This window comes from Ovis aries, chromosome 12 (assembly GCF_016772045.2).
Source record: "Ovis aries strain OAR_USU_Benz2616 breed Rambouillet chromosome 12, ARS-UI_Ramb_v3.0, whole genome shotgun sequence".
NCBI lineage: Eukaryota > Metazoa > Chordata > Mammalia > Artiodactyla > Bovidae > Ovis > Ovis aries.
The window spans coordinates 54,207,872-54,229,418 of NC_056065.1; the positions used below are offsets into that span (position 1 = coordinate 54,207,872).

Consider the following 21,547-nt stretch of genomic DNA (forward strand, 5'->3'; position numbering starts at 1 on the left):
AAACAACAATAAATCCTGCATTTTCCTTCACCATTAAAAAAAAATGAAATTTTGCCATTTGCAACAACATGGATGAACCTCAGAAGGCCTTATGCTTTAAGAAGTAAGTCAAACAGAAAGACAAATTTCATATGATAAAACTTACATGTGGAATCTGAAAAGTAAAACACACTGCATGAATATAAGAAAACAGAAACAGATTCATAGACACAGAGAACAAAATATTGGTTATCAGTGGGGAGAGGGAAGAAGGGAGAGGCAAGATAAGGGTAGAGGATTAAGAGCTACAAAGTACTATGTATAAAATAAATAAGGTACAATGGTACAGGACAGGGAATATAACCAATATTTTATAGTAAGTTTAAATGGACTATAATATATAAAATGTTGAATCCTAAAACTAATGTTGTACACCTGAAACCAATACAAAATCGTAAATCAACTATACTTCAATTTAAAAAAAACAACACTGAAAGCTACTTCTATTGTTGCTCACCCCTGGAGTGCTACTCAGAGTAGAGTAACACATCTCCTGTCTCTTTGTTTAAGTGAAACCAGAACAGATTAACTCTAACACCACCAGCAGGATCCTCATCCTTTATCTCACCATCTACCTTTTCTCCTACCTGCCCTTTACATATTTTCCTCTCTGCACATTTTTTTCTCATCTTTTCCCTCTTTTTTTCTTCCATTTTCTTCTCCCTTCTCTTTCCCCCATTCTCTAACTCACTCTTTCCCTGCCCTCCCTTGCACCTCCCATTCCTTGCCATTCAAAGGCTATGAAGTGAAGTCCAAACACAAATTGTTACTGTTTGCTTTCATTTTTAAAGTGGGTGTTTTGAATATTTTCCATTTTTAACTCTAAAATAAACATTTACTTTTTCCATGGATGGGTGTTTGTGCCTACAGGTGTTCACAGTGTTCCCCATGAGGATCAGTGGACCTTGAAAGAGAAAAAAGATTTATGCTCTAGAGTTATAATACATTGGGACAAGCCCTTTCAAATCTGTTTGAACTCAGTTATCTCTCTGGATGCACAGACACTTGCAGATAAAGTCCTAAGGAGGGGGCTGATGCATTCTTACCAGGTTCACACGAAGCATCCCCCAAAGGATGGCTGGAGTTTTCAATTGCTCTGGCAAACTGAGGAATGAGAAATCATGTCATTCCAGTAATATTTAACTTGGTCAGGGGTAAAATCTGAGTTGTAGCACTTGCTGATTACTATGGTGTAAATGTTCCCATCATGACCAATTTCAAGCTACTACCATGGCATCACTGAACACGGAGTTGAGAGTCAATGCGCAGTAGGCCCACTGTTAAATAGTATTTCTACCATGCAGACACACTAGATATAAATAACCTCAAGGACAGATAATACTAAATTTCGCTAAAATAATTAGAAAGTTATGGGTTTTTAGTATTTTTACCTTTGTTCACAGTACAACTTATTTCAGTTTAAGAATACAGAATTTATTTTTTAATAATGGCTATACTGGACAACTAGCTTGCAAAATTTCTGAAACTGTAACATTCTGTTCTCATAAACTGGTACAAGCCAGCTCCCACACACCTCCTTGAGGAAAGTCACCTCCTCTTATCCAGTTATACAGGAAAGGCTGGCTGCTCAGATCAAATGGGATTTTGAAAGCTGCAGTAATACTAGAATAGAAGAAGGTCTCTTTACAAATAATGAAGGAAAACTAGCACTCAAGTAAGTTATCAATATTGTTGGCAGTGGTGTAGAAAGACGCACTTCGCCAACAGAAAATCTTCTTGGTGCCTGTGATGCACTAAACACAGTCATTTGCCACCAGATAAGGCAATGGCACCCCACTCCAGTACTCTTGCCTGGAAAATCCCATGGACGGAGGAGCCTGGAATGCTGCAGTCCATGGGGTCGCTAAGAGTCAGGCACAACTGAGCGACTTTATTTTTACTTTTCACTTTAATGCATTGGAGAAGGAAATGGCAACCCACTCCAGTGTTCTTGCCTGGAGAATCCCAGGGACGGGGGAGCCTAGTGGGCTGCCGTCTATGGGGTCTCACAGAGTCAGACACGACTGAAGCGACTTAGCAGCAGCAGCAGCAGCAGCCTCCCTCAATCATCACTTTCATCAAGGTCTGCCACACTGTGCCTTTCCACCTCGTCTCCAATAACTTCTTTGCCCAGACCGACTTAAGCATTTTTCTCCAAGCACGTGTCTCCTTAGCTCCACTTGGTCTGTCTGGCTATATTTCCCTGCTGAGAAGCCCTTTGACTTCACATTTCAGGAATTAGCTTGGATGCCACCTCCAGCTTTTCAACCTCAGGATCAGGGGGCTCCCACAGCTCTGGTTAAATGAATGTACCTTAATCTGCACTCTGTCTGTATGTACTCACAACTAATTTAGAAAAGTTAGCAGCGGCCATAGGACTGGAAAAGGTCAGTTTTCATTTCAGTCTCAAAGAAAGGCAAAACCAAAGAATGTTCAAACTACTGTACAATTGTCTTCATTTCACATGCTAGCAAGGCAATGCTCAAAGTACTTCAAGCAAGGCTTCAACACTACATGAACCAAGAAATTCCAGATGTAAAAACTGGATTTAGAAAAGTCAGAGGAACCAGAGATCAAATTGCCAACATCCATTGGATCACAGAAGAAGAGCAAAGGAACTCCAGGAAAACATCTATTTCTGCTTCATTGACTACACTAAAACCTGTAACAGTGTAGATCACAACAAACTGTGGAAAATTCTTAAATAGAAGGGACTACCCGACCACATTACCTGTCTCCTGAGAAACTTCTATGCAGGTCAACAAACAACAGTAAGAACGAGATATGGAACAATGGACTGGTTCAAAATTTGGAAAGGAGTATGTCAAGGCTGTATATTGTCACCATGCTTGTATGAGCATATCATGTAAAATGCCAGGATGAAGCAAAGTTGAAATTAGCATTGCCAGGAGAAATATCAACAACCTCAGATATGCAGATGATATCACTTTAATGCAGATGAATCACTTTTAAGAGGATCTTAAAAGCCTTTTGATGAGGGTGAAAGATGAGAGTGAAAAAGCTGGCTTAAAACTCAACATTCAGAAAACTAAGATCATAACATCTGTTCCCATCACTTCATGGCAAATAGAGGGGGGGAAAGTGAAAACATAACAAATTTTATTTTCTTGAGCTCCAAAATCACTGCAGACAGTGACTGTAGCCATGAAATTAAAAGATGGGAATATAGATAAATGAAATAGAATTGAGAGTCTGGAAATAAACCCTTATATTTATGGTCAGTGGGTTAACAAAGTTACAAAACAGTTCAACAGAGAAATTATGCTATTTTTGACAAATGGTGCTGGAACATTTGGACATTTAGAAGCTAAAAATATTATGTAAGAAAGACAGACCTTGACCTCTTATCTTATACAACATCAACTCACAGACCTAAATGAAAAATCTAAAACTAATAAAATTTTAGGGACAAAAAGTAGCTTGCAGTCTCATCACAGAAAAAATATTCTCTATGTCCAGTGACAATGTTAACTAGATTTATTGTGGTGACTAGATTTAATGTTATGTGTCAATTATACCTCAGCATAAAAAAAAGAAAGAAAGCAACACGTAGCTAGCTTGCTCTTCTGTATTTAAGGAACCTTCCCCAATACACAAAAACCCTACAATTACCTCATCTGGAGCAGAAACCTCACAAAAGAGAGGATGACCATCCTCCTTAAAATCTACCCCAAACATCCCCTGTTTTCATTCGACTCATAATAAAGGTTACATTTCTGCAATGTCCTGGGGGCCTGGTAGTGGTAGCGCTTCTCTGGGTATAACTGGTGCTGAGTGCAGGTTCTCAGATTTGCCCCTTCTTCCAGAGAAGCACTACCTCCTCTTCAGAATAAGTATGGACCCAAATAGTCTATATATTATGCCTTCACTAAACACCTGCTATAAAACAGTCTGAGGTGGGACTTTTCCAGTGGTCCAGGGGATAAGACTCCAGGCTCCCAATGCAGGGGACTTGTGTTTGATCCTTGGTCAGGGAACTAGATCCCAAATGCTGCAACTACGTCAAATAAAGACAAATAAGTAAAAAAAAAAAAAAAAAGACTGCAGTATGTGTATCTCCCATCTCTGGCCTTGTTTATTTTCAGTGGTTATATAATCCTTTGACCCACAGTTTCTGGCTCAAACTAAGGACCCAAAGCTGAAGTACAAAAACAAACTCCAGCTTCGAAGGGAAGGTAGAAAGGTTTGTTCTCACAGAATCTGTCCCCATGACCACTGAAATAACCAGCTCAGATTCTTAGCTTTTATTCATTGCAATCAGTAAATATCTATTAAGTAATCACAAGAGAGTTATTGTGCAATTAAAGTTGATCATGTAGTATGCAACCATGAGAAGACACAAAGCCAGATTTCTACACAGTCCATTCTTGATGACGAGTAAGCATACACCTTTATGTTTTCACAGACTGTGTTTACAGAGCAATTCCAAACTCTTTTCACTGGGTGACATGCCTCTGTGTGACTAAAGTTTCTAGGCTCCATATGGGCAGGGTAGCTAGGCAGATAATCCCCTAAAACTCAAATTGTTTCTAAGGGAAATAGGGGTTGTACTTATGCTGGAGGAGGATAAAGATAGACTTTGAAAGAGCAGGTGGTTAGAGGTTAGCATTCATCATCATGGAACTGATCTCAGTAAGGTAAGGATCTCGTTGCTTGTGCTATCCCAAGTCCCCAACTATCCCACCAGCAGGTATTGTTGGTGACAAGGTAAACCCCGGGAGTAAAGCCCATCACTGCTATAAGAACTACTTAAACGCTCATGATTTGAGTTGTTTCTTTAAGGAAAATACACACACACACACACACACACACACACATACATTTTTTTGTCATATACTTGAATTATAATGAAAAGGGCAAAAGGGATGGGAAAGAAGAAATGTTTAGGGGAAAGAGAATGACAAAGGGATGAAAAAGTAGAGAAGAAATAAGGATGGAGAACATTACCCTATAAGTTCACTGAGGCCATATACCAATACCTTATACAGTGCCTTGCACTTAGAGAGGTGCCGGGGTCCAGCCCCGGTGGATCCAGGGAATTCAAAGCGGGGACGGCGCTGGCAAGGAAAGACTTATTTGTTTATTAATATAAGATTAGATTAGAAAGAAATAGTGTAGTAGGAAAATTAAGTGGAGAAAGAAGGCTGAATAACCTTACGGGGAAAGCCAATAAAGTTCCAGACAAGGAGCTTGCACCATCTACGTTGGGCCACTGGCGCCCACTTGAATATCGAAGGGTGCCCCGCCTTAGGCTCCCTTTCGCATGGGTCTTAGAAGCCAGGACAAGTAAGTAGACTTGGTGAGCCGCCCCGCTCCAGATGGGAATTCAGCCGAAAAAGGAGAGGGAGGGAGAGGAAGAAAAAGAGAGAGAGAGAGAGAGAGACGGGGGGAGCCAGATTCCCAAGAAACTAGGCCGAGAGACTAGTCTGAGAAACTGGTCCACCCTTTATTGTTCAGAAGGTTTTTTATAGTTTTGATAATACATGGAGATCAATGGGTAACACAAAGTTATGCAGTGTTAGCAGCCCAGACTCTTATCAAAACCAGGCTTTTCTCTCTGTATAGCTAGTTGTATACACAAGTCTTAGGTGATTTACATCATCTTCTGGCCAAAAAGGGCCAATTAACATTTTACAGGCTTTTTTCCGATAAGGGTTTGTCAACCAGAAGACTTATTTGTGTTGATCTTCCCAAAGTCTGGTGCCACTTTCAGAAAGCACTAAATAAAGTTACATTCTTACATAGCAAAGATACAGCAATTTATAACAAGTAAAAGGAGTACAGTGATTTACAACAAAAGAAAAGTAATTAACTCAAAAGTCTAGTGTTGCTAACATCAAAACTACTATATATCTTTTTCCATATCCTGTTTACATTGATTAACATCCTCCCAGGTGCCTAAAAGATAAAGAATATGGAGGCCTGACAGCAATCATTGAGTCAACAGTGAAAACCCGTCACCAATATGATTTTTAACTCTTCATAAAAGGCTCTGTATCTTTAAGATGCTTTTAAGCTTTGTGCCTCTCGTGGGTGGAGGGCTGCAAGCAATTCACAAGCTGTAAGAGGTCTGGGGGAACCTAATAGGCAAACTAGAGAGCTATCAGAGGGGTTTAACTGAAACATCCCTTTCAAATGAAGAAGACTAAAGCCCTGATTTGACTTTTTCCAGAGAATATCAGAAGAGCAGGGTACAAAGGCCAGCGGATTTTTGGTTTTGGGGGTACATGCTCAGGAAATTCCAGGGGGAGCCCCTGAAGCCTGATCACGTCCTTGCATATTGTCAGGCTTCCTTCCTCATGACCTTGTCACGGGCGGGATTCCTCACTCTGGCTCCCGGCAGAGAGGGAAATGCTTATTCAATGAATGAATGAATGAACATTCATGAAAAATGAGAGAGAAACAAGATACATGAGTATGTTAACTTATAAATAGGTTTAACTCTTTAAATGTTAAGCACATGTGCCTTTATATAAAAAGATAACACCAGTGATATTCCTTCCAAGCTCCTCCAAGCAGAAATATGTACTTCCTATTGTTTATCCTCTATTGGATATGAATCAGCCATATATCCTACCCACCTCCCTTTATCACCAGGATGTTGATCCCAGAATGCAAAAGAGCAACAGATGCCTATTAGGTCTGAACCCACAATTTGGTTTCCAGTGGAACTGTACTCTCAACTAACATGAGACGGAAATGAAGGCTGATTGCCTATTTATAAGAACTGACTTCACACCTAGTGCATATACAAAAAAAATAAACCAAAGGTATAAGATGAAATTCTGGGCTTCCAATCTACAAAAATTTCACAAAAGGTTTTATTTTTAATTGCAAAATAAGCCTATTTGCCCATAGAGACCCTTGGGAAACAGTGTCACTGACTGGATAAAATATGTAAATACTTTGCATATATAACCTTAATTGTCTGGCTTCCTGAAAAATGAAAGAATTTACTTCAGAGACATTTGAGATCAGTATCTATGGACTACATTCCTTCTCCTAGGAACACAGAGATCTTTTATTTCAACAACTACATCCAAGACATATGCTAAAGATAACACAGTGCCCAGAAAGCTCAGGAGAACCAATCTCAAACAGAAACTGCCTCTGTGAAATGCCCCATTTCTCCCACCCAATATTTACATGCCACCTAAGTATCACCCATGTGGTCTGAAAGCCATCGAAGAGACAATGCTGATAGGTCCAGAACTGAACAATAGTTACCACAGATATATTTAAGGAGAATTCTTCTATTCAATAGCCTGAAAAGTACCTCTCAAATTTAGTTTTCAAAATTTTGGTTTTAAAATACAGTGGCTGAGAATCTGGAACCTACTATTTATTGAGGTTATTTGATCCATATTCACTCTACCAAGCAAATAGTGATTCCTGGAAGAAGAGGTGAATCTGGGAACCTGGACTCAGCACCAGTTATATACAGAGAACTGCCCACTTCCAGGCCACTAGAACATGCTGAAATGTAACCCTATTTACGGGTCTAATGGCAACCCACTCCAGTACTCTTGCCTGGAAAATCCCATGGATGGAGGAGCCTGGTGGGCTGCAGTCCATGGGGTCGCAAAGAGTTGAACACGACTGAGCGATTTCACTTTCACTTTTCACTTTCACGCATTGGAGAAGGTTAATGGCAACCCACTCCAGTATTCTTGCCTGGAGAATCTCAAGGATGGGGGAACCTGGCGGGCTGCTGTTTACAGGGTTGCACAGAGTCGGACACGACTGAAGTGACTTAGCAGCAGCAGCAGCAGTAGCTCAGTTGGTAAAGAATCTGCCTACAGTGCAGGAGACCCCGGGTTTGGGGTTTGATCCCTGGGTTGGGAAAATCCCCTGAAGAAGGAAATGGCAACGCACTCCAGTATCCCTGCCTGGAAAATCTCATGGACACAGTAGCCTGGTGGGCTGCAGTCCATGGGATCGAAAAGAGTCAGACACGACTGAGCGACTAACACTAACACTTACTAACCCTATTTACGGGTCTAATGACAATAGGAGTCTTTGGGGTGGTTTTTTTAAAGCTTTTTAAAACATCTTTATTGAATTTGTTGCTTCTTTTCTTACATTTTGCTTTTTTGGCCATGAGGCATGTGGGATCTTATCGCCCCAACTAGGGATCACAGCTGTACCTCCTGCATTGAAAGAAGTCTCAACCACTGTACCACCACGGAAATCCCTTGGCTAGGTTTTAAGGAGGATGGGCATCTTCTCTTTTGTAAGCTATCTGCTCCAGGTGAGGTAACTGTAGGGTTTTCGAGGGAGAAAAAGACTCCTCAGATACAGAGGTGCAGGCAAGGGAGACTAAGAGTGACTCAAGAGTCTCAAGTTTCAAGTTCAACCAGAACTCCTCATTTCAAGTTTTGGGACCTCATTCCTTCCTTATCAATGACCTACTTTCCCATGGAACACTTTGCAAGGCTGTGAACTAAACTGATGTAATTCTGCAGTCTGCACAATCAAATTTTGCATTTGATTTTCAATAATATCATGCCTATGACTATAAGAAATAAAAGATCCTTTTAGGGTTGCTGTGGAAACTCTCTGGTTCTCAGGCCAAGAAATGAAGTTGTTTAAGTTGTTTAAGATCCTGAGATGTTCACTTTCTTTCTGTAAGCACTCCACTGTACTCAGTAATAGCCAATTTGCAGCAAGGTCCTTGCAGTGATCACTGCTTCTGTAACAGGTGCAGCAGCCACTTGGGCCCCCAAAGCATATGTGTTTCATCACCATCAACTACATGTGGCTATTTGATTGTGATGCCACCGAGTGTCATGTATAAGTAGCATCACATTTCCCCTTGGCGAGGGGCTCAGACCAACCCAACCACAGAAACAATCTTCAAAAGAGTTTCTCCTCAGACTAATCCTAATACCAATTTCTATTTCAGTCAGGGTTCAGTTAAGATGCAGAAACTGTAGCAACTCAACCAGGGAAAGCATAATATAATGAATTATTCACTTGGTGTAAAGGTGGTTAGCTACTAAAAGAGTGTAAGAGAATTTTATGGGAATAGAAATGGCAACCACAGAATACAGCTATTATTCTCAGAGCTGAGGGAAGGATAATAAGGAGGAAACTTCAAAATGTAGAGAAAAGCTGCTCCAGGCTAAGATTTGGGTCTCTAAGGAGATGGCTCAGCTACTACAGAAACACGTCACTCACCACTCGGATGAAGAGGAAACCTTCTAGACGACACTCACTAGCTGGAGCCATGGGAGCAATTCACCACCAGAAAGGATACTGCCAAGGCCAGCTGTGGCCTGATTCATTCACTGTCATGTGGAGAAAAAAATCAAGATGAGTCCTTCATTCTCCAGTTCGGAGAATCCCATCAGCACACCCTTCATCCCCAGTTGGTTAAACCCAACATCTGGCAGAGAAAAACTGTAGCTTGCAAGAGCACAGATCCAGGATCATACAGCAGGATGAGGAAAGGTAGATGTGGAGCTAAAGGAAAATGAATGCACAATTGGAACACCTGAACATAAACACTAGGAGGAAAGACGGAAGAAGGTAAGTAATTACAAGATATACTTAGAGGCAGAAGCGCTTGTACTTGATTTTGAGTCCTTTTGGAAATAAGTAAAAGAAGGGCTCAGAATGATGTTCTCCTAAGAGAGAAGGGAGAAAACTTGGGATGTTCAGTCTTGTATCAAATGAGTTTTGTTTGGTGGGGGAGGTAGGGAATTAAGAATTACATTTTGGGCATATTCCATATATCTATGACAGAGGTCAAGGCATCAAATGGCAGACAGCAATGCAAAGCTTGAGGCTGGCTGAATATAAATGGGCATCATCAGCAGGTAGATGCTATTTCAGGTCCCAGGACTAGATGACATCACTTACAGAGAAACTGTACTTGGATAAAAGGGCAACAAGTGTGCTCTGAGAATCTCGAACACTTACAGAAATCAGAGAAGGGATGAGGCGTGACTAAAGGAGACAGATTAGCCAGTGAGAGAGGAGGAAAAAAAAATCAGGAGAAGCTGGGGTTATGGAGGCAGAGTAAGAAGTGTTTACCACCAAAGCAGTCAATTCTGTCAAATACCAATTCCACTGGATTTAACAAGATGAGTTTAAATGAACAGAGGAAAAGAGTTAGGAGCAGAGAAGTGAGTTGTAGCAAGAGGAAATGGTGGGTCTAGGTAGGACTTTTAAACTGAGCTATCCAATATGGCAGCCTCTAGCCACAGGTAGTTCCTGGCACCTGAAATGTGAATAGTGAAAATTGAGATGTGCTACAGGTATAAATACTGTTCATACTGTTCATGGGGTTCTCAAGGCAAGAATACTGAAGCGGTTTGCCATTCCCTTCTCCAGTGGACCACACTGTGTCAGACCTCTCCACCATGCCCACCTGTCTTGGGTGGCCCCACAGGGCATGGCTTAGTTCACTGAGTTAGACAAAGCTGTGGTCCTAGTGTGATTAAATTGACTAGTTTTCTGTGATTATGGTTTCAGTGTGTCTGCCCTCTTGCAACACCTACCATCTTACTTGGGTTTCTCTTACCTTGGATGTGGGGTATCTCTTCACGACTGCTCCAGCAAAGCGCAGCGGCTGCTCCTTACCATGGATGAGAGGTATCTCCTCATCACGGCCCCTCCCAATCTTGAACGTGGAATAGCTCCTCTAGGCCCTCTGGTCCCCGCACAGCCACTGCTCCTTGGATGTGGGGTCGCTCCTCCCGGATGAATACTTCAGTAGTCTTGTCTTAAGAACCCCATGAACAGTATGAAAAGGCAAAATGATAGGATACTGAAAGAGGAACGCCCCAGGTTAGTAGGTGCCCAATATGCTACTGGAGATCAGTGGAGAAATAACTCCAGAAAAAATGAAGGGATGGAGCTAAAGCAAAAACAATACCCAGTTATGGATGTGACTTGTGATAGAAGCAAGGTCCAATGCTGTAAAGAGCAATATTGCATAGGAACCTGGAATGTCAGGTCCATGAATCAAGGCAAATTGAAAATAATCAAACAGGAAATGGCAAGAGTCAACATTCTAGGAATCAGCTAACTAAAATGGACAGGAATGGGTGAATTTAACTCAGATGACCATTATATCTACTACTGCGGGCAGGAATCCCTCAGAAGAAATGGAGTAACCATTATAGTCAACAAAAGAGTCCGAAATGCAGTACTTGGATGCAATCTCAAAAACGACAGAATGATCTCTGTTCGTCTCCAAGGCAAACCATTCAATATCACAGTTATCCAAGCCTATGCCCCAACCAGTAACGCTGAAGAAGCTGAAGTAGAATGGTTCTATGAAGACCTACAAGACCTTTTAGAACTAACACTCAAAAAAGATGTCCTTTTCATTATAGGGGACTGGAATGCAAAGTAGGAAGTCAAGAAACACCTGGAGTAAAAGGCAAATTTGGCCTTGGAATGTGGAATGAAGCAAGGCAAAGACTAACAGAGTTTTGCCAAGAAAATGCACTGGTCATAGCAAATACCCTCTTCCAACAACACAAGAGAAGACTCTATACATGGACAATACCAGATGGTCAATACCGAAATCAGATTGATTATATTCTTTGCAGCCAAAGATGGAGAAGCTCTATACAGTCAACAAAAACAAGACCAGGAGCTGACTGTGGCTTAGATCATGAGCTCCTTATTGCCAAATTCAGACTTAAATTGAAGAAAGTAGGGAAAGCCACTAGACCATTCAGGTATGATCTAAATCAAATGCCTTATGATTATACAGTGGAAGTGAGAAATAGATTTAAGGGCCTAGATCTGATAGATAGAGTGCCTGAGGAACAATGGAATGAGGTTCGTGACATTGTACAGGAGACAGGGATCAAGACCATCCCCATGGAAAACAAATGCAAAAAAAGCAAAATGGCTGTCTGAGGAGGCCTTACAAATAGCTGTGAAAAGAAGAGAAGCAAAAAGCAAGGGAGAAAAGGAAAGATATAAGCATTTGAATCCAGAGTTCCAAAGAATAGTGAGAAGAAATAAGAAAGCCTTCCTCAGTGATCAATGCAAAGAAATAGAGGAAAACAACAGAATGGGAAAGACTAGAGATCTCTTCAAGAAAATTAGAGACACCAAGGGAACATTTCATGCAAAGATGGGCTGAATAAAGGACAGAAATGGTATGGACTTAAGAGAAGCAGAAGAGGTGGCAAGAATATACAGAACTGTGCAAAAATGATCTTCACGACCAAGAAAATCATGGTGGTGTGATCACTCACCTAGAAGCCAGATATCCTGGAATGTGAAGTCAAGCGAGCCTCAAAAAGCATCACTGTGAACAAAGCTAGTGGAAGTAAGGCATTCCAGTTGAGCTATTTCAAATCCTGAAAGATGATGCTGTGAAAGTACTGCGCTCAATATGCCAGCACATTTGGAAAACTCAGCAGTGGCCAAAGGACTGGAAAAGGTCAGTTTTCATTCCAATCCCAAAGAAAGCCAATGCCAAAGAATGCCCAAACTACTGCACAATTACACTCATCTCACATGCTAGTAAAGTAATGCTCAAAATTCTCCAAGCCAGGCTTCAGCAATACGTGGACTGTGAACTCCCTGATGTTCAAGCTGGTTTTAGAAAAGGCAGAGGAACCAGAGATAAAATTGCCAAAATCCGCTGGATCATGGAAAAAGCAAGAGAGTTCCAGAAAAACATCTATTTCTGCTTTATTGATTATGCCAAAGCCTTTGACTGTGTGGATCACAATAAACTGTGGAAAATTCTGAGAGACGTGGCAATACCAGACCATCTGACCTGCCTCTTGAGACATCTGTATGCAGATCAGGAAGCAACAGCTAGAACTGGACATGGAACAAAAGATTGGTTCCAAATAGGAAAAGGAATACGTCAAGGCTGTATATTGTCACCCTGCTTGTTTAACTTATACGCAGAGTACATCATGAGAAACGCTGGACTGGAAGAAAGCACAAGCTGGAATCAAGATTGCCGGGAAAAATATCAATAACTTCAGATATGTAGATAACACCTCCCTTACGGCAGAAAATGAAGAGGAACGAAAAAGCCTCTTGATGAAAGTGAAAGTGGAGAGTGAAAAAGTTGGCTTGAAGCTCAACATTCAGAAAACGAAGATCATGGCATCTGGTCCCATCACTTCATGGGAAATAGATGGGGAAACAGTGGAAACAGTGTCAGACTTTATTTTGGGGGGGCTCCAAAATCACTGCACATGGTGACTGCAGCCATGAAATTAAGAGACACGTACTCCTTGGAAGAAAAGTTATGACCAACCTAGATAGCATATTGAAAAGAAGAGACATTACTTTGCCAACAAAGGTCCATCTGGTCAAGGCTATGGTTTTTCCAGTGGTCATGTATGGATGTGAGAGTTGGACTGTGAAGAAAGCTGAGCACAGAAGAATTGATGTTTTTGAACTGTGGTGTTGGAGAAGACTCTTGAGAGTCCCTTGGACTGCAAGGAGATCCAACCAGTCCATTCTGAAGGAGATCAGCCCTGGGATTTCTTTGGAGGGAATGATGCTAAAGCTGAAACTCCAGTACTTTGGCCACCTCATGCAAAGAGTTGACTCATTGGAAAGGAACCTGATGCTGGGAGGGGTTGGGGGCACAAGGAGAAGGGGACGACAAGGATGAGATGGCTCGATGGCATCACCGACTCGATGCACATGAATCTGGGTGAACTCCGGAAGTTGGTGATGGACAGGGAGGCCTGGCGTGCTGTGATTCATGGGGTCGCAAAGAGTCGGACACAACTGAGTGACTGAAATGAAACGAACTGAGAGGTATAAATAATGCACCGAATTTTTAAAACTGAGGACAAAAATAGTATAAAATATCTTGTTAATAATTTTTATATTAGCTGCATGTTAAAATGGTAAAATTTGTATATAATGTGTTAAATAAAATGTATTACAATTAGTTTTTCTTCTTTTCACTATTTTTGGTAGAATTTTAATTTTATTTATATATTTTAATTTTTGGCTGTGCTGAGTCTTCATTGCCCCGTGTGGGCTTTCTCTAGTTATAGCGAGGGGGGAGGGGCTACTTTCTAGTTGTGGTGTTCAGGCTTCTCACTGCGGTGGCTTCTTGTGTTGTGGAGCACTGGCCCTAGGTCTGAGGGCTCAGTAGTTGTGGTGCACGGGCTTAGTCGTCCTGTGGCATGTGGGATCTTCCAGGACGAGGGATCAAACCCATGTCCCCTGCATTGGCAGGCAGATTCTTATCCACTGGACCCCCAGGAATATCCATCTTTTCACTTTTTTAAGGTAGCTATCATTAAAATTTTAAATACATACATGGCTGTATTAGGGCATGTTTGCATGCTAACAGAATGAGCAGGGGAGAAGCAGAGATTGATAAATGTAGAAAGAGAAAGCAGAAGAGGGAAGTCATACATAAGCTTTAAGAGATAAGGAGAAGTGGGGAAACAACCATAGATTGATAGACAGAGGGAAAGACAGATGCACACATGCAAATATTTCTCATATCCTTTAAAAAGGAACTCTGTGCATGTGCACTCAGTCACATGCAACTCTTTACGACCCCCTGGACTGTAGGCCACCAGGCTCCTCAATCCAGAGAATTCTCCAGGCAAGAATACTGCAGCGGGTTGCCATTTATTTCCTTCTCCAGTAAACAGAGGCTATCCAATCTTCTTAAACAGCCATGAAGCATTAATAAACATTTACCAAGGTCTAGGCTGAACTCCTGGAGTTGGTGATGGACAGGGAGGCCTGGCTGATGTGATTCATGGGGTCGCAAAGAGTCGGACACGACTGAGCAACTGAACTGAACTGAACTGAAGGCTGCAAATAAAATCTTAATATGCTTCAAAAGGTACAGTTCATATTGCAAGAAAATAAGAAATTCACAAGAAAAAGGCAGCAAACTCAATCTAACCTCATGAATCACACAAAACTGTTTCCTAGATAACTCTCGGGTTAAATCAGAAGTCAAAGCTAACATATAGAATGTTTAGAAATTAAAAGAAAAACACACACTACATTTCAAAATTCGTCTGATCCCACCAAAGCCTTAATGGATGGAAACATTCAGAATTTTGAGTGCTTTTTTTAACATACTAAAGACAAACTAAATGACTTAAGCATTCAAATCAAGAAACTAATAAAAGAACATACAGAAGGAATACAAAGAAGAACTAACAAAAAGATCTTAATGACCCAGATGACCACGATGGTGTGACCACTCACCTAGAACCAGAAATCCTGGAGTGCCACCTGAAATCAAGTGCGCCTTAGGAAGCATCACCACGAACAAAGGTAGTGGAGCTGATGGAATTTCAGTGGAGCAATTTCGAATCCTAGAAGATGAAGCTGGTAAAGTGCTGCACTAAATATGCCAACAAATTTGAAAAACTCAGCAGTGGCCAAAGGACTGGAAAACGTCAGCTTTCATTCCAATCTCAAAGATAGGTGATGCCAAAGAATGTTCAAACTACTGCACAATTGCACTCATCCCACACGCTAACAAAGTAATGCTCAAAATTCTCCAAACTCGGCTTCAACAGTACATGAACTGAGAACTTCCAGATGTACGAGCTGGATTTTAAAAAGGCGGAGGAACCAGAGATCAACTTGCCAACATCCACTGGATCACAAAAAAAAAGCAAGAGAATTTCAGGAAAACATATACTTCTGCTTCATTGACTACACTAAAGCCTTTGACTGTGTGGATCACAACAAACTGTGGAAAATTCTTCAAGAGATGGGAATACCCAACCACCTTACCTGCCTACAGCAAAACCTGAATGCAGGTCAAGAAGCACCAGTTAGAACTGGACATGGAACAATGGACTGGTTCCAAATTGGGAAAGGAGTATGTCAAGACCGTATATTGTCACCTTGCTTATTTAACTTATATGCAGAGTACACCAGGGCTTCCCTGATAGTTCAGTTGGTAAAGAATATGCCTGCAATGCAAGAGACCCTAGTTTGATTCCTGGGTCAGAAAGATCCACTGGAGTAGAGATAGGCTACCCACTCCAGTATTCTTGGGCTTCCCTTGTGGCCCAGCTGGTATAGAATTCGCCTGCAATGCGGGAGACCTGGGTTTGATTCCTGGGGTTGGAAGATCCTGCGGAGAAGGGAAAGGCTACTCACTCCAGTATTCTGGTCGGGAGAATTCCATGGACTGCATACTCCAGGGGATCACAAAGAGTATATCATGAGAAATGCCAGGCTGGATGAAGCACAAGCTGGAATCAAGATTGCTGGGAGAAATATCAAGAAACTCAGATATGCAGACGACACCACCCTTATGGCAGAAAGTGAAGAGGAACTAAAGAGCCTCTTGATGGAAGTGAAAGAGGAGAGTGAAAAGCTGGCTTAAAACTCACATTCAAAAAACGAAGATCATGGCATCTGATCCCATCACTTCGTGGCAAATAGATGGGGAAACAATGGAAACAGTGACAGATTTTATTTTGTTGGGCTTCAAAATCACTGTTGATGGTGAGTGCAGCCATGAAATTAAGACACTGTTCTTGAAAGAAAAGCTATGACTAACCTAGACAGCATATTAAAAAGCAGAGACATTACTTTGCTGACAAAAGTCCATATAGTCAAAGCTGTGGGTTTTTCCAGTACACATGCATGGATTTGAAAATTGGACCATAAAGAAGGCTGAACACTGAAGAATTGATATTTTTGAACTGTGGTGTTGGAGAAGACTCCTGAGAGTCCCTTAGACAACAAGGAGATCAAACCAGTCAATCCTAAAGGAAATCAGTCCTGAATATTCATTGGGAAGACCCTCGCTGAAGTTGAAGCTTCAATACTTTGGCCAAGTAATGCAAAGAGCCAGCTCCTTTGAAAAGATTCTGATACTAGGAAAGATAGAAGGCAGAAGGAGAAGGGGACGACAGAGGACGAGACAGTTGGATGGCATCACTGATTCAATGACATGAGATTGAGCAAGCTCTGGGAAATGATAAAGGACAGGAAAGCCTGGCATGCTGCAGTCCATGGGGTCGCAAAGAGTCAGACATGACTGAGTGACTGGACAACAATAAAAGAACACCAAAATAAACCAACAGAGTTGACTCACTGGAAAAGACTCTGTTGCTTGGAGGAATTGGGGGCAGGAGGACAAGGGGGCGACAGAGGATGAGATGGCTGGATGGCATCATCGACTCGATGGACATGAGTTTTACTGAACTCCGGGAGTTGGTGATGTACAGGGACCCTGGCGTGCTGCGATTCATGGGGTGGCAAAGAGTCAGAAACAACTGAGAGACTGAACTGAACTGAAACCAACAGAGAATAGGGGAAACGAAGTAAAAGTAGGAATTAATGAACTAGAAAGCATAGGAAAACTGCATCAGCTCAGTTCAGTTCAGTCCTCAGTCGTGTCCGACTCTTTGCGACCCCAGGAATCGCAGCATGCCAGGCCTCCCTGTCCATCACCAACTCCTGGAGTTCAACCAAACTCATGTGCACCTCGTCAGTGATGCCATCCAGCCATCTCATCCTCTGCCATCCCCTTCTCCTCCCGCCCCTAATCCCTCCCAGCTCAGGGTCTTTTCCAATGAGTCAACTCTTCACATGAGGTGGCCAAAATACTGGAGTTAAAGCCTCAGCATCAGTCCTTCCAATGAACACCCAGGACTGGTCTCCTTTAGGATGGACTGGTTGGATCTCCTTGCAGTCCAAGGGACTCTCAAGAGTCTTCTCCAACACCACAGTTGGAGACCCAAAAAGTGACCCTCAAATAGCTGAGACCCAGGACTGTGCACAGGCTGGGCTACCACCTCCACCACCTGTGGGGAAAAAGACTACAAGCCACATTCATCTCTTACCATCCGCCCCTGGCGCTGTGCTGGCTCTTGGGCATACTGCACATATTTGGAAGGCAGAGAAGGAGGCGGTTGATTTACCAGGTTTAGTTGTTTTGGTTTTGTTTTTAGTATTTTATTCTGGAGGGGTGGGATTTGTGTGTGTGTGTCACTGCACTGGGTTTTCCTTGTGTGTGGGCTTTCTCTGGTTGTGGAGAATAGGGTCTACTCCCTAGTTATGATGTGTGGGCTTCTCATTGCAATGGCTTTTCATGTGGAACATGTGCTCTCGGGCCCGGGGCTTTAGCAGTTGTGGCTCATGAGTTTACTTGCCTTGAGGTAAGTGAGATTTTCCCAGACCAGGGATCGAACCTGTGTTCCCTGCATTGGTAGGTGCATTCCTAACCAGTGGACAACCAGGGAAGCCCTGAGCAGGTTTAGTCTTTAGGTGAACATGAATAACATGCTTTATGGCGTGTCAGCAATATCCTCCATTCTTCCACAGATGTCTTTGTTTTAAAACCATCACAGCCGTAAAGTGACCTCACCACCACAGATGTAGTTTCCTGTCTTAGCAGAGACTTTTCGGGAAGGTGTTGTAGCTAAAGCTGTCAGATGCTGCTTTGTAAGACAAATCCTATATTTAAATAGCTACTTTTCACAAGTCCACTTCAGTGCACCTTATTTTTAAACTTTATCACAGTTCTCAAGGTAAGATGTGGAAAGTCTCGCCCACAGCTGTTGAGTCACCCTTAAGCTCACCCCACCCCTCCTTACCTTGGGCTAGAGAGTTGCTATACAGCAGCTATGCTGTACAGTAGAGAAGTAACATTATTGCATGATATGCTTAAAAATTTGTTAAAAGGGTAGATTTCCTGTTGAGGGTTCTTATCACAAACAAATAAACATATTACATAAATACATAAATAAAGGTGGGAGGAAACTCTGGGGAGGAGATGGATGTATTATGGCATATATTGTAGTGATGGTCTCACAGCTATCTCCAAACTCATTAAGCTGTGTACATTAAACACAGTTGACCCTTGAAGAACACAGGATTGAAGTGCCCAGATCCAGGTGTATGCAGAATTTTTTTTTCAATAATCCATACTACAGTACTACATGATCAGTGGTTGGATGAATCTGCCAGTGTAGAATCACAGATAATGGGGAAACAAGGATACAGGGAAACCACTGATAAGGAGGGTCACCTCTATGTTGGACTTTCAGCACCCAGGAGGGTCAGTGTCCCAAGCCTTGACTTGTTCAAGAGACAATTATATGTATAGTTTGTTGTTTAACAATCCTACCTCAATAAAGAAACATTGCTGAACTTGCTATTCAAAGGAACATGGGGTCAAAGAACACAACAGGTTTACAGGGAACCCAATATTCAGGCAGCACTGAGAAAGAACAGCCTGCTGTTTAGAATGGTGCTTATTTACACAGACAAAGATCTGTCTATCAGACACAAAGATATTTCATACTGAGGGTACAGAATTCACAACTGCTTCCCTAGCACACTCTGCTGGTTACCAAACTTTCTTCATATTTTCCTGTTTAATACAAATGACTTCTTAAAACGTCTTCCACGTTCTGTACCGAGAGCAGATGTTATGAAACTTAGCATGCTTGAGAAAATAAACATTTGATAGCCATCTGGCTTAGAGGAGACAATACCAGGGTGAAACCAGTCAGGACCCTATGGTCCTTCCCCATCCCCCATCCTCTGCCTGCCTTTTGTCTGTGGAAAAGCTTTAGCCAAAGAGTAAGTTTAATCAGAGAAGCAAGAAAATGCAGAAACAAAGGAAAACAGTTCAACAAGACTAAACAATGAGAGTCGGTAAACATACTCAAGGACCTTTAGTTCCTTCTCCAAGGCTACAGATAATATTCTGAGCCACATCCTGTGAGGGGTCTTATAGATACTGAAACCTCCGCCAGGTGCGGGATGACCAGACAATGGGCACATGACATAAACTGCCACAATCCTGAGAACTGGCTTCAAGGAAATGGGCACAAACAGACCCTACAACTGAAGAGTTACTGTACCTAAAACAGTCAAGAAGATGCTGATAAGACCACCACAGGATCAATTCCAAGATGACAGTGCTGTTTCTGCATGGTAGCCTCCTCATTTCATCACAAAAGCTCGTGACCACTGACTATCACTGATGGGGAGTCACTCTTTGGACAGAAATCCCCCCTCAACCTCTTGGCATCCAAAATAAAGCAAACTTTGCTTTCCATTTGCCTTGCCTTTTATTGCCTTTTGAGTGGCGAGCAACCAGACCCTACTTTTGGTTATAAGAGGAGACACTTTTTGCAAAGAAGAGTGGAACTATCACGGGGGAAGAAATAGAATAGGCATTTCACTGTTTTCTTCTTGCTGCTTGATACTAGAATAATTAGCTTGGCATTCATATTTCCTAACAGATTCTTTTAAAGAGTGTGTGCATAGTAAGTTTGATTTCACTCAAGATAAAGGAACTATGAAGATATTCACAGCAGGAACTAACTTCATTCTCTGTATGAACAAATAAATCATTGTGCTACTTCCCTGGTGGCTCAGATGGTAAAGAATCTGCCTGCAACGCGTAAGACCTGAGTTCAATCCCTGGGTCGGGAAGATCCTCTGGAGAAGGGAATGGCTACCCACTCCAGTATTCTTGCCTAAAGAATTCCACGGACAGAGGAGCCTTGCCAGGCTACAGTCGATCAGTCCATGGGGTCCCAAATAGTTGGACATGACTGACTGACACACACATACAACATATGCAATCCCAACATTTTAGATAATTTGTCACTTAGGTCAGATATGACTCAGGTTGTATACTTAATTTTAAAAAACACACACACACACAAAACAAAACCCAAGACAAGAAAGTCTTCCCTTTGTGCCCTAAGAGCCCACAAACTCCCACTTTCTCAGATCTTCAGAGCTCTGCTGGGGTGAAGATAATTGGCAATCAAACCTGGACCTATGCTTAAGACTTCTGTAAATGAAGGATCCGTTTATAATGTGAATACCAGCCTCCAAAGGGATATGTTGAATTTTCACCTTTCATCTTAGTAAGATTTCTTACAATGTTATTTAGCCAATCATTATTTTTAGATATTCCCCACCGCCATCCTCCAAAGAGCCAAAGAGCATGTTATTCTTATTGTTAAATGAATATTTATTTATAGACTTAAAGTGGATGAATTACTATAGTTGTTTCAACTTTGTTTAGAGAATACTTTTACATTCTGAATATCTCCAAATACAATCTCTTTTTAAGGAAAGATCCTTTTTTAAGAAAGGTCCTTTAAGCAGTAACCTTCAAATTGGGTTTGAAATTCAGAAATATTGTGGTGCCTTCCCAGTTAAGGTTCTTCAAGGTCTTTACCAAGATGCTGGTCATACCCTGTATGCAAGGCAGCAAAAAAGACACAGATGTGTACAGTCGACTTTTGGACTCAGAGGGAGAAGGAGAGGGTGGGATGATTTGGGAGAATGGCATTGAAACATGTATACTATCATGTAAGAATCAAACTGCCAGTCTATGACGGATGCAGGATACAGCATGCTTAGGGCTGGTGCACGGGGATGACCCAGAGAGATGTTTTGGGGAGGGAGGTGGGACGGGGGTTTGTATTTGGGAACGCACGTACACCCGTGGTGGATTCATGTCAATATATGGCAAAACCAATACAGTATGTAAAGTAAAATAAAG

At 41.9% G+C, this 21,547-nt stretch overlaps 1 protein-coding gene across 8 annotated transcripts in view; it reads right to left on the bottom strand.

The window, feature by feature from the left end:
- Positions 1 to 21,547, bottom strand: part of AADACL3 (arylacetamide deacetylase like 3) — a 189,498-nt gene that overhangs the window by 118,125 nt on the left and 49,826 nt on the right. For 2 of the 8 annotated variants that reach the window (XM_060396609.1, XM_060396608.1), the window contains exons 4-5: positions 10,589 to 13,799; positions 9,241 to 9,350 (exon numbers count right to left, since the gene is read on the bottom strand). The exons of 3 other annotated variants lie outside the window; for them this stretch is intronic. The gene's annotated coding sequence lies outside the window, so the exon portion shown is untranslated. Of the gene's footprint in view, positions 1 to 1,085; positions 1,144 to 9,240; positions 9,351 to 10,588; positions 13,800 to 21,547 lie in introns of all 8 variants that reach the window. 3 more of the 8 variants (XM_042257447.1, XM_042257456.1, XM_060396611.1) reach the window with 2 other exon arrangements.